This window comes from Crotalus tigris, unplaced genomic scaffold, assembly GCF_016545835.1.
Source record: "Crotalus tigris isolate CLP2741 ecotype Arizona unplaced genomic scaffold, ASM1654583v1 scf7180000018545.510300, whole genome shotgun sequence".
Lineage (NCBI taxonomy): Eukaryota > Metazoa > Chordata > Lepidosauria > Squamata > Viperidae > Crotalus > Crotalus tigris.
In genome coordinates, this window is record NW_024097069.1 from 110483 (window position 1) to 120435 (window position 9953).

General features: G+C 49.1%; 1 protein-coding gene across 2 annotated transcripts in view; it reads right to left on the bottom strand.

Annotated features, from left to right (window-relative positions):
- The window catches only part of SLCO4A1 (solute carrier organic anion transporter family member 4A1), a 58348-nt gene extending 52634 nt beyond the window's left edge, over nt 1-5714 (bottom strand). For both annotated transcript variants that reach the window (XM_039354022.1, XM_039354023.1), the window contains exon 1: nt 5451-5714. The gene's annotated coding sequence lies outside the window, so the exon portion shown is untranslated. The remainder of the gene's footprint in view (nt 1-5450) is intronic.
- Between the last annotated feature and the right edge of the window lie 4239 nt (nt 5715-9953).

Here is a 9953-nt window from a genome sequence, read left to right on the forward strand (position 1 = left end):
AGAGAAGCAACCTAGAACTAAGGAGAAACTTCCTGACAGTGAGAACAATTAACCAGTGGAACAACCTGCCTCCAGAAGTGGTGAATGCTCCAACACTGGACGTTTTTAAGAAGAGACTGGACAGCCATTTGTCTGAAATGGTATAGGGTTTCCTGCCTGAACAGGGGGTTGAACTAGATGACCTCCAAGGTCCCTTCCAACTTTATTATTATTATTATTAAATACAATTGCAAAGGGAAATTCAACTTTTTTAAAAAAAAAAAAAGAAAAAAGAAAAACAGCAAAAGCAGCCTGCCCCTGAAACTGAAACATACACCGAAATATTGAAAATAAACTCCTTTTTCTATGCACTCTTACCCTACCTGACATTGAAATTAAATGACAGAGGAAAAATTCTATCCTTTGCTTTTTTTTTTTTTTTTACAAGAAGAGGCAGTCTTAAAGACAGACAGCACAAAAGGGAAAAATGGGCTGCTTTAACCAGCTGCCTTTTACACTGGCTTCATACGGACCACAACTCCCCTAATCCACAGCACAGGTGGCCATGATGGAAGGCAATGTCCAAATGTTGTACAGGGTCTAAACCCCCATTTCTGAAAAACTGAGGGCGTGCCACACCCTTTTTCCCAGTGCCTTTCTTTTTTTCAAACAAACAAACAAACAAACAAAACTTCATTTATTGTAGAAATAATAGGCTGAGTCTGATGGTGGGGCAAGGGGGTCAAACACACCATCAGTCTGGAGTCCCTACGATCCCTTGTTAAGTCCATCTGCCCCTTAGATTCCACTGACTCTTATCTGGCATTAATTCTCCTTGATGGTTAGTCTTTCAGATTCTTGCGTATGCCTCAAAATTGCTTTTTCAAAGGACAACTGGACTTTCCCATCCCACCTTGAGGAAGAAGAACAAAAGGGTTCCTTTCTTATCCAAGAAATTTCATCTGGTTTTTTTTCCAACGGATCAATTTTAATTGAAATTGAAAAAAGCAACTATGAGACAACTATCAACTGAATGATTGAGGATCTCCACACACACTCTTGTATATAAGTAACATGAAATACATTTTGAGTACTTTCAAATTCAGTGTATGGTCCTGATTCCATGCCTGACGTGCACTTCCATCGGAAGACCTGACAGACCAGGTTAGGGACAGATCATCATGTAGAAAATCTATCCCTGTGGCTGTTAAGAGCTAACACTGACTTGACAGCATTCCATCCACCACCCACCCACCTATCCATCCATCCATCTATCCATCCATCCATCGATCCATCCACCCATCCATCTTTTGTTTTCTTTGCTTAAATAAATTGCTGAGAATCGTGATGGTAGAGGATGGGGACTAAATCAGTAAAGAAAAGCATTGCGTAAAGAGAAGTTTTCCATTACAACCGACATTAACATTAGTTCCAGAAAATGTGACCATCTGAGGGTTTTCCCTCATTGCACAAAAACTAGTCTTAACTTGTCCCCAGGGTTTAAAAGCAAGAATCTAGTAGCACCTTTCCCGTAGAAGAAACTTTATTGAAAGGCACAAGCTTTTGTGAGCTGCAATCCATGACGATGATTAGGTCATACCAGAAGTTTATTTTTGATCCCTGGGAAGTTGGGGGTGGTTACTCACTCAGCTAGATCAATGATCAAGGAGGCAGGCCTGTACCTGGATCTCTAACCAGAGGACAGCTTTTAGCCAGGTTATAAACTTAGCAGGAGGGTCACCATTCAGACAGCCGAATCCCTGGAACAGCTCTCTGAACCACCCATTCCTTCACACGTTTAGCCAGGTTATTTATTTATTTATCCCATCTTTATTACTTTATAAGAAACTCAAGGTGATGAACGTACATAATACTCCTTCTCTTTCCTATTTTCCCCACAACAACCCTATGAGGTGGTTGGGCTGAGAGAAAGGGACTAGCCCAAAGTCACCCAGTTGGCTTTCATGCTTAAGGAGAGATAGAACTCCCAGTCTCCTGGTGATTGGCTCAAAGTCACCCAGTTGGCTTTCATGTCTAAAGTGGGACTAGAATTCCCAGTCTCCTAGGGATTGGCCCAAAGTCATCCAGTTGGCTTTCATGTCTAAGTGGGACTGGAATTCCCAGTCTCCTGGTGATTGGCTCAAAGTGACCCAGTTGGCTTTCATGTCTAAAGTGGGACTGGAACTCCCAGTCTCCTGGTATTTGGCCCAAAGTCACCCAGTTGGCTTTCATGTCTAAAGTGGGACTGAAACTCCCAGTCTCCTGGTGATTGGCCCAAAGTCATCCAGTTGGCTTTCATGCCTAAGGCAATAGCAGAGCTCAAACTCTTCTGGTTTCTAGACCAGCACCTTAATTACTACACCACACTGGCTTTCTAAGATTAGTTGCCACCTTAGCTGTCACATTCACACAAGGTCACCTTATCTAAGTTTGGGATGATTCCCTGCTCCTACAGATTGGGTTCTCATTGGTTGCACTCCACCAACTCGGAGAAGGGTTAACCCAGTCCAAGGGCCAGCATGTCCTGTGAAGGCAGCCAACAAGCGTCTGTTGGTGCATTAAGACCCCCCCCCCCGAGGGCTGCAATCGCCTCAATGCCACTTTGAGGTCCGCCAGGGAATTAGATTAACCCCCCTCTCCTCGCCCTGCTCCTCTGGCCTACGGGATCCCCTCCGCAGCGCGCCTCCTGCCAAACCAGCAGCTCAAGAACCCCGGCGGCGTCGGCGGCGGAGAGGGGGAGAGCGCTGCGGCTGCTCCCACGTTGTCAAGCAGCGTGGGAAGCAGCGTGGGAAGAAAACCCGTCTCCCCAGAGCGGCGGTGACGAGCAAGTAGCTTCTCTGGAAAAGGGCGAGTCTCCCTCTGCCTGTCTCTATCTCTGAAGGAGAGAGGAGGGGGAGAGGGGAGAAGGGAAGGGGGAAAGGAAGGAGAGATGGAGGGAAGGAGGGAGAACGGGAAGGAGCGAGAGAGCGAGAGAGGGAGGCATGGAAGGAGAGAAAGAGGGGGAGGGAGGGAAAGAGAGAGGGAGAACGAGGGAAGAAGGGAGAGCAAGAGGGAGCGAGAGAGGGAGGGAGGGGAGTGAGAGAGGGGAGAGGGGGAGTGAAGGAGAGGGGGAGAGGGAGGGAGGGAAGAAAGGAGGGAGAACGAGAAGGAGCGAGAGAGCAAGGGGGAGAGGGAGGCATGGAAGGAGAGAAAGATAGAGGGAGAGGGAGAAAAGAAGGGAGAGCGAGAGAGAGCGAGAGAGGGAGGCATGGAAGGAGAGAAAGAGGGGGGAGGGAGGGAAAGGGAGAGGGAGAACGAGAGAAGAAGGGAGAGAGAGAGGGAGGGAAGAGAGAGGGGGAGGGAGAAGGGAGGGAAGGAGAGGGGAAGAGGGGGAGGGAGGGAAGGAAGGAGGGAGAACGAGAAGAAGCGAGAGAGCAAGAGGGAGAGGGAGGCATGGAAGGAGAGAAAGAGGAAGAACGAGAGAAGAAGGGAGAGAAAGAGGGAGGCATGGAAGGAGAGAAAGAGGGGGGGAGGGAGGGAAAGGGAGGGGGAAAGATGACCGGACGTAACCCTGAGTAGCAGACGCCCGCTCGCCTCTCCGCCCAACCGCGACGGTTGTCCCCGCTTGCCAACCAACTGAGCCGGCCACATCCTGCAGGCGCGCCTCCGCCACTCCCTCCAGAAGAGCAGCTGCGCCTGCCGCCCGCGAAGCCGGAAGCAGAAGGCAGGCCGCCTTGCACAACCCCGTCGGCCGGCTTCATTCATTGTTCGGCTTCGCACGAGACGCGGGGAAAGGACCTGAAGGCAGGGCTGGCTTTCTCTCCAGAGCTTAGCCCGCCTTCCCTTCGCCGCCAGCCAGCCCAACCTGAGCTGGTTGGGAAGAATCTCGAGCCGAGAGGTTTGCACCTTGACCAACTTAAGCGGGTCGTGTGAAGACAACACAAGATCCTCTTCTTTTCTCTCGGGCAGGAAACGTGTTTTTCTCCTGTCCGGGGTGTGTGTGGGGGGGGGGAAGAGAAGGACTCCTCGGTTTGAGATCAAGGGTCTTGATTTTTTTTGCAAAATCACTCTTGACGCCACCCCGACTTGGCCATAACCTGGTTTCCGGACAAGAGCACGCGTGTTTCCCCACTGCTAGCCAAGCTGCGTTCCCTAAATTCCCGCTTTGGAGGCTCCTGGGAAGAAGTGGAACAGCTTTGCCTCCAGAAATCGTGGGCGCTCCATCACTGGAGAGTTTTAAGAAGAGTTTAGAAGACAGTCACTTGTCTGAGACTGTATAGCAGGGGTCCTCAACCTTGGCAACTTTAAGACTTGTGGACTTCAACTCCCAGAATTCCTCAGCCAGCTTTGCTGGCTGAGGAATTCTGGGAGTTGAAGTCCACAAGTCTTAAAGTTGCCAAGGTTGAGGACCCCTGCTGTATAGGTTCTCCTGCTTGAATAGGGGGCTGGACTAGAAGACCTCCAAGGTCCCTTCCAGCTCTATTCTATTCATCCTTCGCTCCTCTCTTTTCTCTCCTGGGCAAGCCCCCTCCCCCGAATCTGCAGAAAGAACCCCGAGAATTTCAAGAAAAGCACCGGCCGAATCTCCCTCTCCACGCGAAACGGCACCAGGACAACTGATGGCGTTACCTAGTTTGGGTAATGAAACGTCTGCAAGAAAACCACCAAGCTCAGAGAGCACCAAGGACCCCTGAGCTACGCCTATTCTCCTTTATGGGTGGCACAAAGAACAGAAAGGCGGCGTGGAGCATGGGCAGAGTGCAATCAGTTGAGCGTGGGCAGAAGCCCCGCGCTGAAGAATGGGGGAGGGGGGGGAGTGACAGAGGTGCGACGATCAGACTAAGTCAAGCGCTCCCCCCCCCCCCACCACCCCGTTAATTTTCCTTAACGTGCCTGCACTCCGGTGTGTGTGTGTGTTTTTTTTTCTTCAGCAAATACAGCCATCCTGGAGGAGACGTTGGCTACACACAAAGGAAGTTGCTTGCACGCGCGCCCACACAAACCCACACACACACACACGCGCGCCCGTCTCGTTGCCAAGGGCTTTTCGCGCCGTTCTGCATCACTACACCACACCACACCACACCACACACACACACACACACACACACACACACACACACACGGCACGCACCCGCCGCGTCCCCATTCATCTACCGCCGCTGGGTCGCCAGCAGCCACAATCGCTCCCAGCTTTTAACGCCGAATCCTCTCGGCTCGTTTCGTCTGCAGCCCCTTCTCTTCGCTCCGGCTCGGTGCAAGCCGCCCGGGGAAGAAAAAAAAAATAAAATAAACCAGCTATTCCCATCCGAGACGTAACGGATGCTCGGCGGGAAACGGCACAGCAGCATCTAACCGGCCGAGTTGCCTTTGACACATCTGGGTTTTCCAAACCCGGGCTTGTAATGGGGATTGCCGCTTAAAATGCAGCCTCCCCCTCCGCCCCGGCCCCTTGCCCCCAACAGCAGCCCGGATTCCCTTCCAATTCTTACCTAGGCTCCCGTTCCCACGGCTGAGTGTATTCCACGTGTCGTCCGCTCACAGACGCGGTCCGGGGCTAGGGCGGACTCGCATCGCGCGCGCCTTTGATCCTGACAAACCAAGCAGGGAGAGGCGCCGATCAGCCGAGCGCTGCACGAAAAGCAGCATAATGTAAACTCGTGTCCAGGTACAGATCCTTTCCTGACGTTCCTTTTTTTTTCCCCTGGATTTTCCTTCCTTCCTTCCTTCCTTCCTTCCTTCCTTCCTTCCTTCCTTCCTTCCTTCCTTCCTTCCTTCCTTCCTTCCTTCCTTCCAAGCCTCGCTCCGCGCCTCTACGACTCGCTTCCGCCCTGCTGCATCTGGCTTCACATGTACCTGTTTTTATTTTGCACTGGGCGCTGGAGCCTCTCCCTTCTTCGGTCCTTCCTTCTCTCCCCCCCCCCTCCCACCCCTCCTCTCCTTCGCCTTTCTCCCCTCCCATTCAACCTCCCCCTCCACCCCGGGTAAAACCCGCCTCCTTCGCCGGACTAGGCTTTGGCCGGACCAACCCAAGCGCTCCTGACGTGATGGTCTTATCTCGGATTAAGCCAATGGGCGAGAAAACCGGGCCAGCAGCCCAAATGACAGCCAGGAGATTGACGGGAAGGGAGGGAAAGGGTTAAAAAAAAAAAAGCAAATCCGGGAAGGCGTGTCAAAGGCGGAGCGGGGTGGGAGAGAGAAGACAATGACAGAAGAGAGAGAGAGAGAGAAAAAGGGGAACAATAGCAATCGGATAAGATAAGATGAGTAAGCTTTATTGTCACTTTTTATTATGAGCACACTGGCCCGCATTAAAAATTGAATTCTGTTGCCTGCTCTCAAAGAAATCGTGGGTGCTCCATCACTGGAGATTTTTAAGAAGAAGCTAGAGTCCACAGTCACTTGTCTGAGATGGTATAGGTCAGGGCTTTTCAACCTTTTCACCCAAGGTACCACTTTTAGGATATGGCAATATTTGAGTACCACCAGTCGCCTAGCAAGGTGTCAAAAACTTGATGACCTCCCCCCCAAAAAAGGAAAAAAGTGATAAAGTACAGGTAATCCTCGACTTACAACAGTTCACTTAGTGACTGTTCTAAGTTACAATGGCACTGAAAAAAGTGTCCCTCAAGGCACAGACGAGCAAGACACCTGCCTGCCCGCCTGGCGGTGCTCTTCCTCCTGTCCGAGGTTTTCATTGTTGTGAGCATTTCTGTTGGGGATTGGCAGCGGGGGTGGGTTGGGGGGTGTTTGGTTTTTATTTCTCCTGTCTGTTGGGTTGTTGCAGCAGGTTTTGGTCACTTCACATGACCCTTGGACACTGTGACCGTCATTAATATGAATCAGTTGCCAAGCATCTGAATGTAAATCACAAGACCCTGGAGATGCTGCAACATTCCAGCTGATCGGCACTTCTTCTGGGCTTAGCAGAAGCACCAGGATCAGTGCTGCTTTCCAGCTGATTGGTGCTTCTTCAGGGCTCAGCAGAAGCACCAGGATCAGCACCGAGCTCCAGCTGGAGCCAGGTGCTGATCCTGGCGCTTCTGCTGAGCCCTGACAGTCCTGAAGAAGCGCTGCTCCTGGCGCTTCCGCTGAGCCCTGACAGCCCTGCAGCTCCAGCCATCTCTCGCTCAGCCTTGTGCGGTGCTGCCACCGGTTCAGCTTATTCCCCTCCCCCGCTACCACTTTTCTAGGATGGTCACATACCACCTGCCAGGTGCCAATGTACCACAGGTGGTACCCGTATCACTGGTTGAAAAGTCCTGGTATAGGTTCTCTTGCTTGAGCAGGGGGCTGGACTAGAAGACCTCCAACGTCCCTTCCAGATTCTATTCTATTCTATTCTATTCTATTCTATTCTAGTCTAGTCTAGTCTAGTCTAGTCTAGTCTAGTCTAGTCTATCCTATCCTATTCTATTCTAGAGAGCACAGCATTAAGAATGTGAAAAAAAATTCAGTTTCTTTTAGAATGGATTCCAGCATTTTAACTTAAGTAGCTAATTTAAATAACTTTGATGTAAATTTAAATAGCTTTGATATAAATGGCACATTTTAAAAACAATCTTCCTTCCCTCCTTCCCCCCCCCTTCCTTCCTTTCCTCTTTCTCCCATTCTCCTTCCTTCCTTCCTTCCTTCCTTCCTTCCTTCCTTCCTTCCTTCCTTCCTTCCTTCCTTCCTTCCTTCCCCACATTAAAAATCAAATTCTGTTGCCTGCTCTCAAAGAAATCGTGTGTGCTCCATCACTGGAGACGTTTAAGAAGAAACTAGACAGTCACTTGTCTGAGATGGTATAGGTTCTCCTGCTTGAGCAGGGGGCTAGACTAGAAGACCTCCAAGGTCCCTTCCAGATTCTATTCTATTCTATTCTATTCTATTCTATTCTATTCTATTCTATTCTATTCTATTCTATTCTATTCTAGTCTATTCTAGTCTAGTCTAGTCTAGTCTAGTCTAGTCTAGTCTAGTCTAAGTCTAGTCTAGTTTAGTCTAGTCTAGTCTATCCTATCCCATCCCATCCCATCCCATCCCATCCCATCCCATCCCATCCCATCCCATCCCATCCTATCCTATCCTATCCTATCCTATCCTATTCTATTCTATTCCAGAGAGCACAGCATTAAGAATGTGAAAAAAAATTCAGTTTCTTTTAGAATGGATTCCAGCATTTTAACTTAAGTAGCTAATTTAAATAACTTTGATGTAAATTTAAATAGCTTTGATGTAAATGGCACATTTTAAAAACAATCTTCCGTCCCTCCTTCCCCCCTCCCTTCCTTCCTTTCCTCTTTCTCCCATTCTCCTTCCTTCCTTCCTTCCTTCCTTCCTTCCTTCCTTCCTTCCTTCCTTCCTTCCTTCCTTCCTTCCTTCCTTCCCCACATTAAAAATCAAATTCTGTTGCCTGCTCTCAAAGAAATCGTGTGTGCTCCATCACTGGAGATGTTTAAGAAGAAACTAGACAGTCACTTGTCTGAGATGGTATAGGTTCTCCTGCTTGAGCAGGGGGCTGGACTAGAAGACCTCTAAGGTCCCTTCCAGCTCTATTCTATTCATATCCACCCATACACAAACAGGTAGTCCTCAACTTACAACAGTTTGTTTAGTGACCGTTCAAAGTTACCACTGCACTGAAAAAAATGACTTATGACCATTTTTCACAGTTACGACCTTTGCAGGAGCTGGCTTGCATGGCTAAAGCAGAACTAGAACTCACACTCTCCTGGTGATTGGCCCAAAGCCGCCCAGCTGGTTTTCATGCCTAAAGTAGGACTAGAACTCATAGCCTCTTGGTTTCTAGCCTGATGCCTTAACCACTGGACCAAACTGTCTCTTTGACACATCAACCCAGCAACTCTTGAAAACATCCTGACACGTAGCCCCTACTTGGGATCTGTCTTATGGACAGTAGAAACTGAGGCTGTGAAGGCAATGTAGAAGATTGAACACACTGAGAAACCATACTTAACGTGTAGTCCTCAAAGGAACTACATCCCCATGGAGGCAGGTAAGTAGTGGGGTACCCCAAGGTTCCATTTTAGGACCAGTACCCTTTAATATCTTCATAAATGATCTAGATCAGGGGTCCTCAACCTTGGCCAGTTTAAGACTTGTGGACTTCAACTCCCAGAATTCCTCAGCCAGCAAAGCTGGCTGAGGAATTCTGGGAGTTGAAGTCCACAAGTCTTAAACTGGCCAAGGTTGAGGACCCTTGATTTCTAGACCAGTGGTTCTCAACCTGTGGGTCAAACGACCATTTCACGGGGGTCGCCAAACAACGCAGTCCGCCATTTTGTTTTCCCCCTTTTCCTTAGCTGTGCTACTCCCTTTTAGTCTATTGGCTTTTGAAAGCCAATAGAACAGACTCTCTTGAATAGAGTCTAATTCTATTGGCTTTCAAAAGCCAATAGGAATTATCCAGGCTGTCTCTGCCCTGCTGAGCCCGCCAAAAGTCCCATTGTGCAAACGGCGCTGCACCAGTTGAGTAGTCCTCGACTTACGACCGGTTGAGTAGTCCTCGACTTACAACCGGTTGGGGGGGGGGTCGCGGCATTAAAAAGGTTGAGAACCACTGTTCTAGATGAAGGAATAAAAGGGGAACTCATCAGATTTGCAGATGACACTAACCTGGAAGGAATAGCCAAAGCCCCAGGAGACAGGGTTAAAATCTAAAAGGCTCTTGACAGACTTGAACACCGGACCCTATCTAACACAATGAAATTCAATGTAGCTGTTGTGCACGTTCAACTATTTAAACTTTCACCAACCTGGCTAGGCACAATGCACAAGCACAGCTGTTGAGGATGTGTGAGAGAAAGAGACCTATCTGTCCACAATCATCATTCTAACTCTTTCACAAAATAGTCAGATCTAAAACATAGGAGACCTTAATAATAAATTCTGGGACTTTATGTCTATTGTGGCCTTGAAAGGCTATGCTCAGTTTATTCTGGTATACTGTGAGTGATAAGACAAAGATCTGAGAGGCTTCCACAAAGAAG